Here is a 14,257-nt window from a genome sequence, read left to right as displayed (position 1 = left end):
AAAATAACTTGCCTTGACCAGGGTTCGAACCAGCGTGATAAGGACCCATAGCCTGTTAACGTTTGCCACTTCTTCTATGCGTTTTTGTTGTCAAATTCACAGCCCAGAAAAATAGAATATAAAAGACTAACTTAATTGGGAAATTCAACCAAATAAGTCAATTGGGCCCCACGGATTGTATGCAGGAACCAATCATGATTAGAGGGAGACGATCTGGATTTGTTGACTACCCAACCAGATCGCACCATCGTGCCACACCAGCGCTGACCATCCCTGCAAATGACACCACAACCGCCGGCAGCGTCTCATCCGTCTTCTCCGGCGAGGATGCATTACAGCTCCCTGCAAAATCAACCAAAACACGCAGAAAAATAACCCAGACCCACCAAATAAAGGGCTGCGAATCTCATGGACGTGTTCGTTTTGTCTGAAAACACCTGCAACATGTAAACAGAGACACGCAACCTTGGTGCCCTAATAATGGCCGATTGCATTTCTGGTCCAAAAACTCACGGACGACGCACCAATTCTGTTACAAATAAGTCCCTGAACACGACCATATATTGGCAACAGGTTAAGAACGCATGGATAATCGAATTCAGAAACTTCCCGTCCTTACCTCCGGTGAGAGCGACTAAGGGTCTTCTGAGTGGTTACAGGCTCGAGTACTGATTGCAATTGACTCCTAGAAGCTTCAGGAACACGAATGAACACTTGGTTTTGAGAGAGACGTGCTGGGAAAACTTTGTCAATATGCCCTAGTTTTTTTTGGAAATTTTTGTCACTTGCAACCCTAGTCCTTTTCCATATTTTCCCTCCCTTTCGCCCCCCCTAACCCTGATTCTCTTTGCCCTTTTATATCACAAGAATAGGTCACAAGTAAATGGAAATAAAACATGGGCTTGGGTGAGAATTTTAATTGAAGTTTTGGATAGAAACTTGCTATTTTTTTACTTGAATCTTTCCCAATTTTTTCAATTAATATCTTATGATTTATAAGTCAACACTTGCATAATATTTCATTGAGAAATTTTCTATATCATATCTTTTATGTTCACCACTATTTATTTATTAAATCTTGAATAAAAATGAAAATAATTCAAAATAATAATAAACAATAATGTTACTAGTAAAAGATGGCATGACGGGATCTTGGGCACTTCATGGATATGTTTAGGATCAACAAACTTTGGCCCATTTGGTCAAAATTCAAAATTCTCCAATTTGCCTTTCATGTATTTCACCAAGATCGACCAACTCCTGAACCTTGTATCTCCTTCAATTTTTTCATATGAACATGTTCTAGGATTTTTGGAGGACTTATAATCTCTTGTACCCTTCAGATGAAATGAGATGGGCAAATTTTGGGGTATGACAACTAGTAATAAAGTACATGTGTGCATGTTACTCTTGCAATGGGCAAGGACACTTTGATTTCTTAATAGATGTATAATGAATAGTGGTGGTTAGGACTTGCCCACAACAGCGAGAAGTCATGTACGATGGTGTTTTTGATAATTTAGAGAACTTGCTCACGAGAAGTGAGAGACTCTGTATATGTGATGAGTGCTTAGGTGTAAGCTTATGTGTTAGGATATGTCCTTATCTCCTTAAGGAAGAAGTATTTATAGAGGCTTCTTTGGACTAAGGGTTTGGGAAACCCTTAGAGGCAGAAACCGCTCCCTCACGACTAGGAGAGATTGTTGACCATATATTCTTTATGGAATCTTGGTGGACTTCCACTTGCCTGACTAACGTGAGACAACAATGTTTTACACGTCACCAATCCTTAGGTCGAGCCCCCTATTATGTGTGGATGTCGTCTAGGCGACATCACTCTTAGACGTGGATGCCAGAGTCACCCTTGTTTAGGACTCTCATAAATATAACACTACATATTCCCTCAAAGCATGAGAGCTTTGTGAAGGTAGAAGTGTTTTCAAGACTTCTTCCATTTGTGAGGTATGTCCCTTGTCTTGGGGGTGGGTCTCTCAGCCAAAAGCGACTTTTTTATTAAGAGGCGAGTCCCTTAGCTTGGGTTGAATCCCTTAGCTAAATGCGACTTTTTTTTTCTAAGAGGCGAGTCCCTCAGCTTGGGTGAATTCATCATATTTAGATTCATTCTCATGTTTATCAAATAAAGTCATTCTCATATGATACGTTATATATATATATATATATATATATATATATATATATATATATATATATATATATATATATATATATATATATATATATATATATATATATATATATATATATATATATATATATATATATATTTTTTCAAAGTGTGCAATATGTTTAAGAAACTTTTATATATGATGTATGAAATTTATGAACAAAAAGTTACACAACACTATTTTTGACTTTAGACAACAGAATAATAGACAACGATTAAAAATCACAACTTAATGGAGAACAGACCACACGTTTTTACGCATTGTCAAGTTTCATGAATTTTGTAAATTTTCACTTTATACCACGGTTGTGGAGTGTGGGTGTACTATAACCGTTGCTTATCATGTATAAAGTGTGGTTTTTCAGTCGTAAATATTTTAGGCCACTTCTATAACCGTGGCCTTTTCTTATTTAATTAAGAAACGCAGCCTAAACATAAATAGTACATATTTGTGAGATTGGCCACAACTAAATAATTATAGCCTATGAACTTCAACCAACTACAGCCTAAAAGAAATATGACACACACTAAACTTTCTCTTTGTTATTTTAACAAATATATATTTCTCTCATTTTTTCTTATATATAAATAGAGAAAATGGGTCATGTACTGACAGTGTAAAATATTTTTACACTGTCAACCAATCACCACCATGCATCTAATTAAAACATTCTTTTATTTAAAAAAAACTTTAATGACATGGCACATTCATGACTCCCTATTGGATGACAGTGTAAAACTATTTTACACACTAGTACAAAAACAACAATATAATTTTAAAATTTACACCCAATATATCAAAAACGGGTGTAAATAAGAAATTCAGTGGCAATTTTGTAAATAAAGTATCATTTTAATTATTAGCAGGTGATAATATAAACCCGATTTTCTAAAAACAGGTTTAAATTAAAAATATTACTATAATCAAATCTCATTTACTCCCTTTAAACTAAAAAAAGGGTGTAAATTCATATAAACTAAAAAATATTATTTAATTTTATAACTTAAAGTATATAATTTAAATATTTTTAAAATTAATGAGTCAAAATTTATTTAATGCTTATATTGAGATAGGGAAGAAGTATAATAAAAAAGGGGTTTAATTTTTAACTAAACCACTGTCAAGCCAAAACGAAAAATCCCAGTTTCTCCGAGCGTCTCCCTCTCGTCAAGGTAAGAAATATCCTTCAACTGCGATCAACATTTTTTTCCCATTGCGAGTTAACAATGTTTATCCTTTCACTGTTGTAGAAAAACTACGCTACAAGATTCACATTTGTTCTGCCATGGCTTCTTCTTGTGGTGAGTCCCGTTTTTCCCCCGAAATATGGAAACCCTAGAAGCACACTCTTATACTATTTTATTGTATTTCTTGGTTGATTGAGATGTCAAATGGTAATGGCTTTAAAATGCATGCTAAGTATAGCACATTTAAGTAGATTATTATATACAGAAATGATGTTGGTAAGGCTAAGCTTTTTTTTTGTGTGCTTGTTCTGGTTTTACTGATATCCGACTTCACTTAATGGGATAAGGCTTGATTGTTGGTTGTTATTGTTTTGAGTTTACTGCAGAACCTTAAACATTTTGCTGGTGTTGGTGATCTGTGTGTTGGTTAGTCTAAGTTTTCTTAGTTGTGTAAGGATTACACTGGCATGTGCTATAAACTTAGCTCTGCATCTGCTTATGTACAGAGGATGCTATGCTACAATTTGTTTTTTTTAATTGAACAAGATAACTTTAAGATGCCAACTGAGCGATTATAATTTGAATGTTATGTTCATGCCCTTTGTTTTTTCTGAAGTAATATTTCTCACCTACCTGTCTGCCTCACTTTAAAACTCTTCCATACCAGTTTTGAGTGACACTGAGATACAATTTGGAACTCTTTTCCATTGCTAACTAACACTACCATCTAGGCTTCATTTGTTTGTGCTGACTATAGTGATGGTTCAAAATTTCTTGCAATTGTTTATCTATATGCATATATATTGCATGTTATTATTCTCCTATTCTCCCGCAAACCACTCCTATTCTTTGTGGTCTACTACGTTTTTGCCCATTGTTAGTTAAATTATATTTTTGGTTTCTTTGATGGTGTTATTATTATTATTTGTTTATGTCTTACTTGATCGGTTTCTTATAGTACATGCTTGTTTGAAATTGGTTTCTAATTTGAATCATTTATGACCTATATTTTAGTGATCAATACTGATTGTTTAACAAGTTTTTAAAATTATCTCGAATGACTGTTCTCTCTTGTTATTTGTCTCACATCTCAGAAACAGGAATTGGAGAAGTCAATTCTTTGCACTATATGATTTTGATCGACTATCTGAGAGCTCGTAATGTTGCACAATGGTATGAAGAAGAATTTGGAGCGGAGATGCTCCACCAGCAAGTGGATGCAGTCGGTGTCCATAATGGTATTCGTTTACTAGGAATGTACTACTTGCATGTTGGGCCAGTAGGTTGCTGCGCAATCCTAGAGATCAGGACTCGATCAATGACTCGATCGATGACGTGATCCGTGAGGAACTGAAGTGCGTAACTCTTACTTGTTTTATTTACTTTTTGATTTGCAATTTGATTATTTGTTTTAATTTGGATGCATTGGTTTGTCGAGTTATGGGTGTGCGTGCTAAGGCGGTAGCTGAACAAGTTAAGGGTTCCCCGGCTATTATGGTTCAAGAGACACAACACTTTTATTAGGAAATTATCAACCCATTTGGATACAGTTGATTTATTGGGTCATTGAACCATGTACCAAAGATGGTATAAGGAAATCGAAAAGGAAAATCAAGAAAGGCTGAAAGAGGTGGAAGAAGCACATCTTAAAGCAACACAACTTCAAGAAACTATCGAAAGGTTGTTTAGAAAATAGTTAGCTTCAATCATAAACTATCATAAACTAGCATGCATTGATTATCGATTCTTTATTACTACAGATTAGAATCGAGTTTGTCAAACCTTGATTCAGAGAACCAGGTTCCTTGACAGCAGGCTTTAGTATAATCAAAAAACGAAGATCTCGGAAGATATTTTCTTCATTTATTATTACTTATTTTCTTCATTTATTATTACTTATTTTTTCGGCTAGAGTGATATTACATTCGTTTCCAGCCTCAAGGATCAAATAGCAAGTCTAGAATCCGAAAATGAAGTTCTTCGGAGCCAGGCAGCAATAGTGGCTGTAGAGCAGAAAGTTCATCCAGAAAAACTAGACGTTGCAGATAACACGACTGCCCAAATCAAGGTACATTTAAATTGATCTTTTCCGGAGTTAATTCATTATGTGACAATTTTATATTTAATTATCGTGCAGCACTTGGACAAAAGAAATCAAATAAACGAAGAAGTGCATGCAAGAAAAGTATTTAAAACATACTTCATTTTTTTCTTAAAAATTTGTGTACGTAATTCATAAAATATAGTTTTATTAATATCCTATTATTTTGGCATTTAATGTACATGCCAAGCTGATAGATATCATGTGTTTTGCAGTAAAACTTTAACTTCCTCTCTAGGTGTATCAAAAAGAATCTAGGATTCAAAAATGGTAAACCTATTGCAACTTGTATCATACACAAATGTCTTCGTCAGTGGCATTTTTAAAGGTAAATGGCATTTTTAATCACATTATTGAAGCCATAAATGACGTTCTAAAGGTAAATGACATGCTTTTGAAACTCTGCTTTGTGTAAGTTTTTGACATTTGTTCATTAGAGTTTATTTTAGTTTTGTGTTTCGTAATTGAAGTTATTTGGTTTGGTTCACTTTGTTTGATCTTGTTTCATTACTTTGGCTCATTTTATGAAGTGATACAGGGGTGATATCTGAAGAGTGGTTCAATGAGATGAGGAACAATGCATTAAGTACAAATTTTGAATAATTGAGCTCATTTTGAATTTTCTTTTGGGTTATTTGTATCTCCCATGTAAGAAGTTTGAATAATTGAGCTCATTTTGAAGTTGTAGTTTATGTTTATTTTTCAGTATGTTGATTCTTGTTTTGATTTTTGAAATTTCAGACCTACATTTAGGAGAATTATCATAAATGGTTCAACAAAAATGTTCTCAGGGTTACTTTACATTTATTCCTTATTGAACTGCTTAATTTGTTTGTTGGCAAAAACCAGAATACATGAACTATCCGCGTATGATGATAACTGTATTTGCAGAGCCTGATCTTGCAGGAGAAATGGCAGCAGCATTAGCAGCAGCGTCTATTGTTTTCCAAGACGAATCCGCTTAGTCCGAGAAACTCGTCAAAGGAGCTGAAACATTGTTTTCATTTGCAAGAGACAGTGGTAAAAGAGCGTCTTACAGTCGCGGACAACCTTACATTGAGCCTTATTATAACTCAAGTGGTTACTATGATGAGTATATGTGGGGCGGTGCTTGGTTGTTTTATGCTACTGGAAATACTAGCTACATTTCATTGGCGACGAATCCTGATTTACCGATGAATGCCAATCCATTCCATATGAAACCTGATTTGAGTGTATTGAGCTGGGATAATAAGTTACCTGCTGCAATGTTGTTGCTGACAAGGTTCAGGATGTTTCTTAATCCTGGTTACCCTTATGAAGATATGTTGAGTATGTACCATAATATTACTAGTCTTACCATGTGCTCTTATCTTCATCAATTCAAAGTCTTTCAATGGTCTAAAGGTATGACTATTTTCATCTTCATTCAGCACGTTTAGCATAAGCACTTATTATGCAAGTACTAATGTACAAACTATTACGGAGATGCGTGTTAACATGAAAATTTGCAGGAGGTTTGATACAACTGAACCATGGACAAGGTCAATCTCTTCAATATGTTGTCAATGCGGCTTTTATGGCATCACTTTTTGCTGGTTATGTGGAAGCCATAGGTGTTCCTGGATGGAATTGTGGCCCTAATTACATTCCAAGGTCTGATCTCAAGTCATTTGCAACCTCTCAGGTACCATATTCGTCATTCTGGTTTTGATTCATATATTTTTGCCACAAATTCATAAGTGTTCGTCAAAGTTCAAATAACTCGTTAACAATAAATGTGATTTTCATATTGGCATGAAACAGATGGATTACATCATGGGTCAAAATCCAATGAACATGAGCTACATATTTGGATATGGCAAGAAGTTTTCAACTCATGTTCATCACAGAGGTGCATCAATTCCAAATAATCACAAAAATTACTCATGCAATGGTGGTTGGAAGTGGCGCGACACCCCTAACAGAAATCCTAACAACATCACAGGAGCAATGGTTGGAAGTGTCAAGTATAGATTTTTTCGAAACTATAATTTGAGTTTGAATCTGAACTTGAATTTCAACTTCTGTCCGGATTGAAGGTAATCAGAATCAGTTAAAATGATGGACTGGGGGTGCAGGACAGAAGCTGAAATTGCTGCTCTCAGGCATGAACTTACACAAGAAGTTGTTGCTTGGTATAAACTAACCATCCTAATGTCACTAAAGGTAAATTTCTTTTCTGTACCTTCAACTTTCTCTTGTTGCCGTTGTTAATTGTTCTTGGGTTCTATATTCAATCTACGTGTGATTAGGATTTTTCCCAATACACCTCTTCGCGCAAAGCACTATTGAGTACCATGTAGCTTAAATCGATAGACTTTGTTATCATGATGCATTTCTTGATAGAAATCATAAAACTAGAGAAAAGTTTTTAACGTTTTTCTGTTTTTCTGTTTTAATTGTGCACTGTCTAATTTTTCTCTCGATATTGTGGTTTTTATTTAAAGGGTTATTACCATTTTTGCCCCCTGCCATATAGGCGACTTTTGGTTTACCACCCTGTAAAATTTTTTTTTGCAAAACTAACCTTGCCAAATGAAGATTCTGTCGTTTTAGACCTCGCCAGCAAATGGCACATGCCATTTGCATATGTGGCATGCTGATTGTGTAATTCTTATATTTTTTAAATTTTTTAAAATTCAAATATGCTGACGTGTAATTATATTTTTTATATTTTATTATTTTTAATTCCACGTCATATTTATTTTATTTTTTTTATTTTTTTATTTTTTATTTTTATTTTTTATTTATTTATTTATTTATTTTTTTTAAATATATATTTTTTTAAATATATTTTTTTTTAAAATTATTTTTTTTACGAATATTTTTTTTGTCAAATAAAATACCTGCGGATTTACCTACGGATTTTAAAATACCTGCGAATTTACCTGCGGATTTACTTACGGAATTTAAAATACCTGCGGATTTACCTACGGAATTTAAAATACCTGCAGATTTACCTGCGGATTTTCCTACGGATTTTAAAATACCTGCGGATTTACCTATGGATTTTCCTACGGATTTTAAAATACCTGCGGATTTTAAAATACCTGCAGATTTACCTGCGGATTTTAAAATACCTGCGGATTTACCTACGGATTTTAAAATACCTGCGGATTTACCTGCGGATTTTAAAATACCTGCGGATTTACCTGCAGATTTACCTGCGGATTTTAAAATACCTGCGAATTTACCTACGAATTTTAAAATATCTGCGGATTTACCTACGGATTTTAAAATACCTGCGAATTTACCTGCGGATTTACCTACGGGTTTTAAAATACCTGCGGATTTACCTACGGATTTTTAAAAAAAATTAAAAAAAAAAAATTTTTTTAAAAAAAATAATAAAAAAAAAATTTTGAAAAAAAATAAATAAATAAAAGAAAATCCACGTGGAAATAAAAAAAAATCAAAATAAAAAAATATAATTCCACGTCAGCTTAGCTAAAATTAAAAAAAATAAAAAAGAAAAAAAATGCCACTAAGCACGCCACATAGGCTTTGGGCGTGTGCCATTTCCTGCCAAGGTCTAAAAAACAGAATCTTGAAATGGCAAGGTTACTTTTACAAAAAAAAATTTTACAGGGAGGTAAACCAAAAGTCGCCTATATGGCAGGGGGCAAAAATGGTAATAACCCTTATTTAAATTACTGAAGCAGACATTGAAATGGATATGAAATAAGGTCTCTTCTTTTTATACTTTTAGCGCATCTTCGTCATATTCTCGGAGGGGCACTATCAACGGCTCGGTATGGTTACCATTGATACATGTGGCTCTTTCTTGTAATAATTTCTTGAGTCTTGCTTTTTTGCATACAGAAAACAATTGCTTCTCCAGGACGTGGTATTTTGGCCATGGATGAATCCAATGCTACATGTGGAAAGCGGTTGGATTCAATTGGACTAGAGAACACCGAAGCTAACCGTCAAGCATGACGTAAAATTATATATGAAGAAAGTGTTATGACTTAGTTAAAATATAATTTTTATGTGTATGATTTTATAATACGTGAAATATTATGACTGTACATGATTTTGTATACTTTTTGGTTTATATTAAAAATATTTTGACTTAGTTAAAATATGATTTTTATGTGTATGATTTTATAGTATTTACAATATTACGACTGAAAATAAAATATAACTAAATGGTGTTTATGAAATAGGGTGTAAATAGATATAATTGTTCATTTATAAATGGCGTATTTACACCCGATTTTTACTAAAATAAGGGATAATTAAGAACATATTTACACCCGATATTTATTAAAATAGGGTGTAATTAAAATATAATTAAGCCCAATTACATCCGATTTTTATTAAAATAGGGTGTAATTAAAACGTAATTAAGCCCAATTACACCCGATTTTTATTAAAACAATGTGTAATTAAAACGTAATTAAGCCCATTTACACCCGATTTTTATTAAAACAGGGTGTAATTAAAACGTAATTACGCCCAATTACACCCAATTTTTATTAGAACAGGGTGTAATTAAAAACGTAATTACGCCCAATTACACCCGATTTTTATTAAAACAGGGTGTAATTAAAAACGTAATTACGCCCAATTACACCCGATTTTTGTTAAAAATAACGGGTGTAAATTCGTTAGACATTTCTCACCCTGTGGATATACACCCGATTTTTATTAAAAATAATGGGTGTAAATTTAATAAAAAATGGGTGTAAATTAACATTTTTGTACTAGTGACACTGTCAGTGCACTACCTTTTAACTCATATAAATATATAGTAATTCATTTTACAAATTAAATTAATAACAAAATATTTAATTATCAACTAATTATTAAAAAGTAATGAATTTAACTAAATATGATATAAATTATTTATTTAACAAATTTAATAAAATACTAATTTAATTTACTTTAATGCTTAGAATTATGAAATATATTACAAAGCTATTATTTTAGTTGAAATTTATTTTATAAATTTGATCAAATAAATTATTATTTAATTATAAAATTGAAAATTTTAAAATATTATACAAACATTTATTATATATATTACATCTGTCGAGTTATCACACAATAAAAAAGTTAAATTATTAAATTTGAAAAAAATGATTGCAAGACCAAAGCTTCAACAAATAAGAAAAATTTGAAAAAAATGATTGCAAGACCAAAGCTTCAACGAATAAGAAAGGATAATACAATACTTAATATATATTTGAATGTATTTTAATGATATTAAGCAAAAGTTACATTACTTTATATATTAAGAAAATTAAATCATTTTAATTTTATTACTGTGATGTTAAATTTGATTATATTTTAATATTTCAATATATTTATTATAATCTTAAATTTGTTTACTTATAATATCACTATATTTATTACATTTTATTACAAAAATGATGAATACAGAATAAATTAAACTTATCCTTAATATATTAAGACAAAATACAAGATTTCCCTCCTAATTTTTCATTAAGTCCATCAATATCCCGCTTAATTGCATTTAATTATTCATACTCTTCATTTTTTCATACTAAAAACTCTTCATATTCTTAATTAATTGTTAATTTCAACTCCACTCCACTAATTAATTATTATTTTTATATTCATAACATACAAACATATAAATATTTTTACGTTTATATTTTTTGTTATAAAGATATAACATTTATTTTTAATTTTTTCTGTGCATCGCACAGGTAAAAGTACTAGTATATTTTTAATACTAATAACTAAACACGTCTCCTTGAAGTGTGTGAACAATTTATCATTTTTTATAAAATAAATAATAAATTAACAACTTAAAATAATATATATATATATATATATATATATATATATATATATATATATATATATATATATATATATATATATATATATATATATATATATGATGAGGGATATATTTACTCCAAGAGTTAGTGTAAAAGACTTACTCCAAATCTTAACCATTGATTATCAATAATCTAACGATTTTAATTGATCATTTAATTTAATTATTTTTAGAAATATTTTTCTGTATACAAATTAATTAAAGCCGTTAGATTTATGATAATCAATGGTTAAGATTTGGAGTAAGTCTTCTACACTTACTCTTGGAGTAAATATATCTCTCATATATATATATATATATATATATATATATATATATATATATATATATATATATATATATATATATATATATAGGAGAGTTATATTGACTCCAAGAGTAAGTTATAATAACTTACTCCACATCTTGACCATTAATTATTTTCAATCTAATGGTTAAAATTAATAAGGAATAGTTTTCTCTTTCCACATTTAATGACTTATTAATTTTAACCATTAGATTGAAAACAATTAATGGTCAAGATGTGGAGTAAGTTATAACTTACTCTTGGAGTCAATATAACCCTCCTCATATATATATATATATATATATATATATATATATATATATATATATATATATATATATATATATATATATATATATATATATATATATATATATATATATATATATATATATCATTTGAATGTTTTTATTTCTGTCCCAGATTTTACAATAATATTTTTGAAAATTTTGTTATATTGTATGATAATGAAATATAAAATATTTTATAAAATTATTTTTGAGTTTCATGACGACTTTATTGAATGAAAATATTTTCAATACCCTAAAACTACAATATATCATTAAAAACCAATCTTATATTCAAAAGAAAAAGTTAAATTGTGAGAAAAAGAAAACAACTACAGATGCCGTGTGAAACTGTAAATAAAAAGTCATGTATCATTAATGATTAAACTTGTTAAGTAATTGTTTTTTTACATACGGAATTGTAGTTTCATACTCCCAATGAAAATATCATTGTTGTCATTGTTGTCTATGTTCATTCTTTGCTTGTTATCTACACAGGCAGCAAATTTTGAAATTGTCAACCGATGCTCCTACACCGTGTGGCCAGCTAGCAATATTCCCAGAGGTGGTGGTAGGCAGTTGGATTCAAGACAGTCATATGTCTTAGACATTCCTGCTGGAACCTAGGGTCGAATTTGGGGCCGAACTGGTTGTAGATTCGATGGCTCAGGCCGTGGTAGTTGTCAAACCGGTGACTGCGCTGGTGCCCTAAGTTGCTCCGTATCTGGTAAACCCCCGACCACACTTGCTGAATTTACCCTTAACGGTGGAAAAAACAATCAGGATTACTTTGATATATCTGTGATTGATGGTTTCAACATTTCAATGCAATTTGCTCTAACCTCCAATGGATGCAACAAAATACGAACTTGTAGAGAAAAGTCTTGCCCCGATGCTTATCAGTATCCTAGTGATGATACTAAAACAATTTCATGTCCAGGTGGTACCAACTATAGAATTGTCTTCTGCCCTTAAATCCATGATGTTATAGTTGGTTTTCCATAGCAAATAAAAGAAAACCTGTCTAAAATATAAAATAATAAATATTGCTTAATTTACTCGTGAAATTATATAAATTTCTCGAGATTGCAATATATGAAATAAATGGTCTTTTGATTAATAAACTACTAGTATTGTTATTATTATTTTGGCACTATATAGTGTTGTCTAATTGTTTCCGAATGTTAAGTATGAATAATGATGGTGAAGAGTGTAGTTACTTACTCAACAAGTCAGCTCGATACTCCATGATCTATAGACTAGGTTAACAATAACTAACTTGTATTGGTTGTTACAAGTTATATATATATATATATATATATATATATATATATATATATATATATATATATATATATATATATATATATATATATATATATATATATATATATATATATATATATATATATAAGGGATCAAATTACACTCGAAGAGTTACACCGCTCAATAACTTCATTTCGAATAAATATTTTTTAAAATTAACCGTTGGATTGAAACATACTATCATATAGATCATATCTATATAGTTTGAGATTAAACTATAATGATTTACGAAGTTGTAGTTGCTGGGGTTCAAACTCATGTGCAGCACTTTATCCTTCGGTTTTACAGAAATCGAGGGTTAAAGTAAAAAAGTTTTATGACGCCCATCGTTACCTCACTTTTGAAATCCAGGCAAAATTCCTTTTTCAACCATCTAAAGATCCTATACCAAACAAAAGAGGCATGGAAGACTTGAGCGTCTTATTGGAGTAGCAATGGTATCTTGGTAGGTCTGTGTGTAACTTCTGTTCTTTCTCGGCCTGACTTGGGAATACTATCATGCACTTGAGCTAATAGCAGCTGGAGTGTTTGCGGCCTCCCTTTTGTATTCTTGGTGTTTATTGGAGATCGGTATCCGTTTTTGCTGGTACATGATTGGAGAGCTCTAGCTATGTCTCTTTTTCTGGTTGTTTCTTGTTTATATGTTGGGGAAGGTTTGTATTTGTTTTTGTTTTGGTGGATGACATTCTTATCTTCTGTTTGTAGTTTTCTCTTACTTTTTTCAGTGTTTGTATACTTTTTTGCATGTTCCAACATCAAGTTGTACTCTTAGCCTTTTTTTCCTGTAAGAAATATATATATAAGAGGAGAGACACTAATAGCCAAAGTACAAGTGCATTCGAAATTGGCACAAGAAGTTTCCATCCTGGGAAAAGCAGACAACAAAGCTCAAACCAAAACAACAGAAAACAATCCCAACCACAAAAGGGGTGGAATAGAGTCCACATAAAACATAATCCAGACAAGGTTAGATCTCCTCAAAATAATGACACATGAACAAGCAAATATCCCAAGGGACAAACAAGAACTCTCCCAAGAGGAGGCTGTA

At 31.4% G+C, this 14,257-nt stretch overlaps 2 pseudogenes; both read left to right on the top strand.

Annotated features, from left to right (window-relative positions):
• Window positions 1-4,430: 4,430 nt before the first annotated feature.
• On the top strand, window positions 4,431-7,853 carry LOC131605896 (endoglucanase 12-like; annotated as a pseudogene).
• Window positions 7,854-12,321: 4,468 nt separating this feature from the next.
• On the top strand, window positions 12,322-12,858 carry LOC131605895 (thaumatin-like protein; annotated as a pseudogene).
• The last annotated feature ends 1,399 nt before the right edge of the window (window positions 12,859-14,257 follow it).

This window comes from Vicia villosa, linkage group LG5 (genome assembly GCF_029867415.1).
Source record: "Vicia villosa cultivar HV-30 ecotype Madison, WI linkage group LG5, Vvil1.0, whole genome shotgun sequence".
Lineage (NCBI taxonomy): Eukaryota > Viridiplantae > Streptophyta > Magnoliopsida > Fabales > Fabaceae > Vicia > Vicia villosa.
Note: the sequence above shows the minus strand (reverse complement) of the source record. Positions and strands in the feature narration are given on the sequence as shown.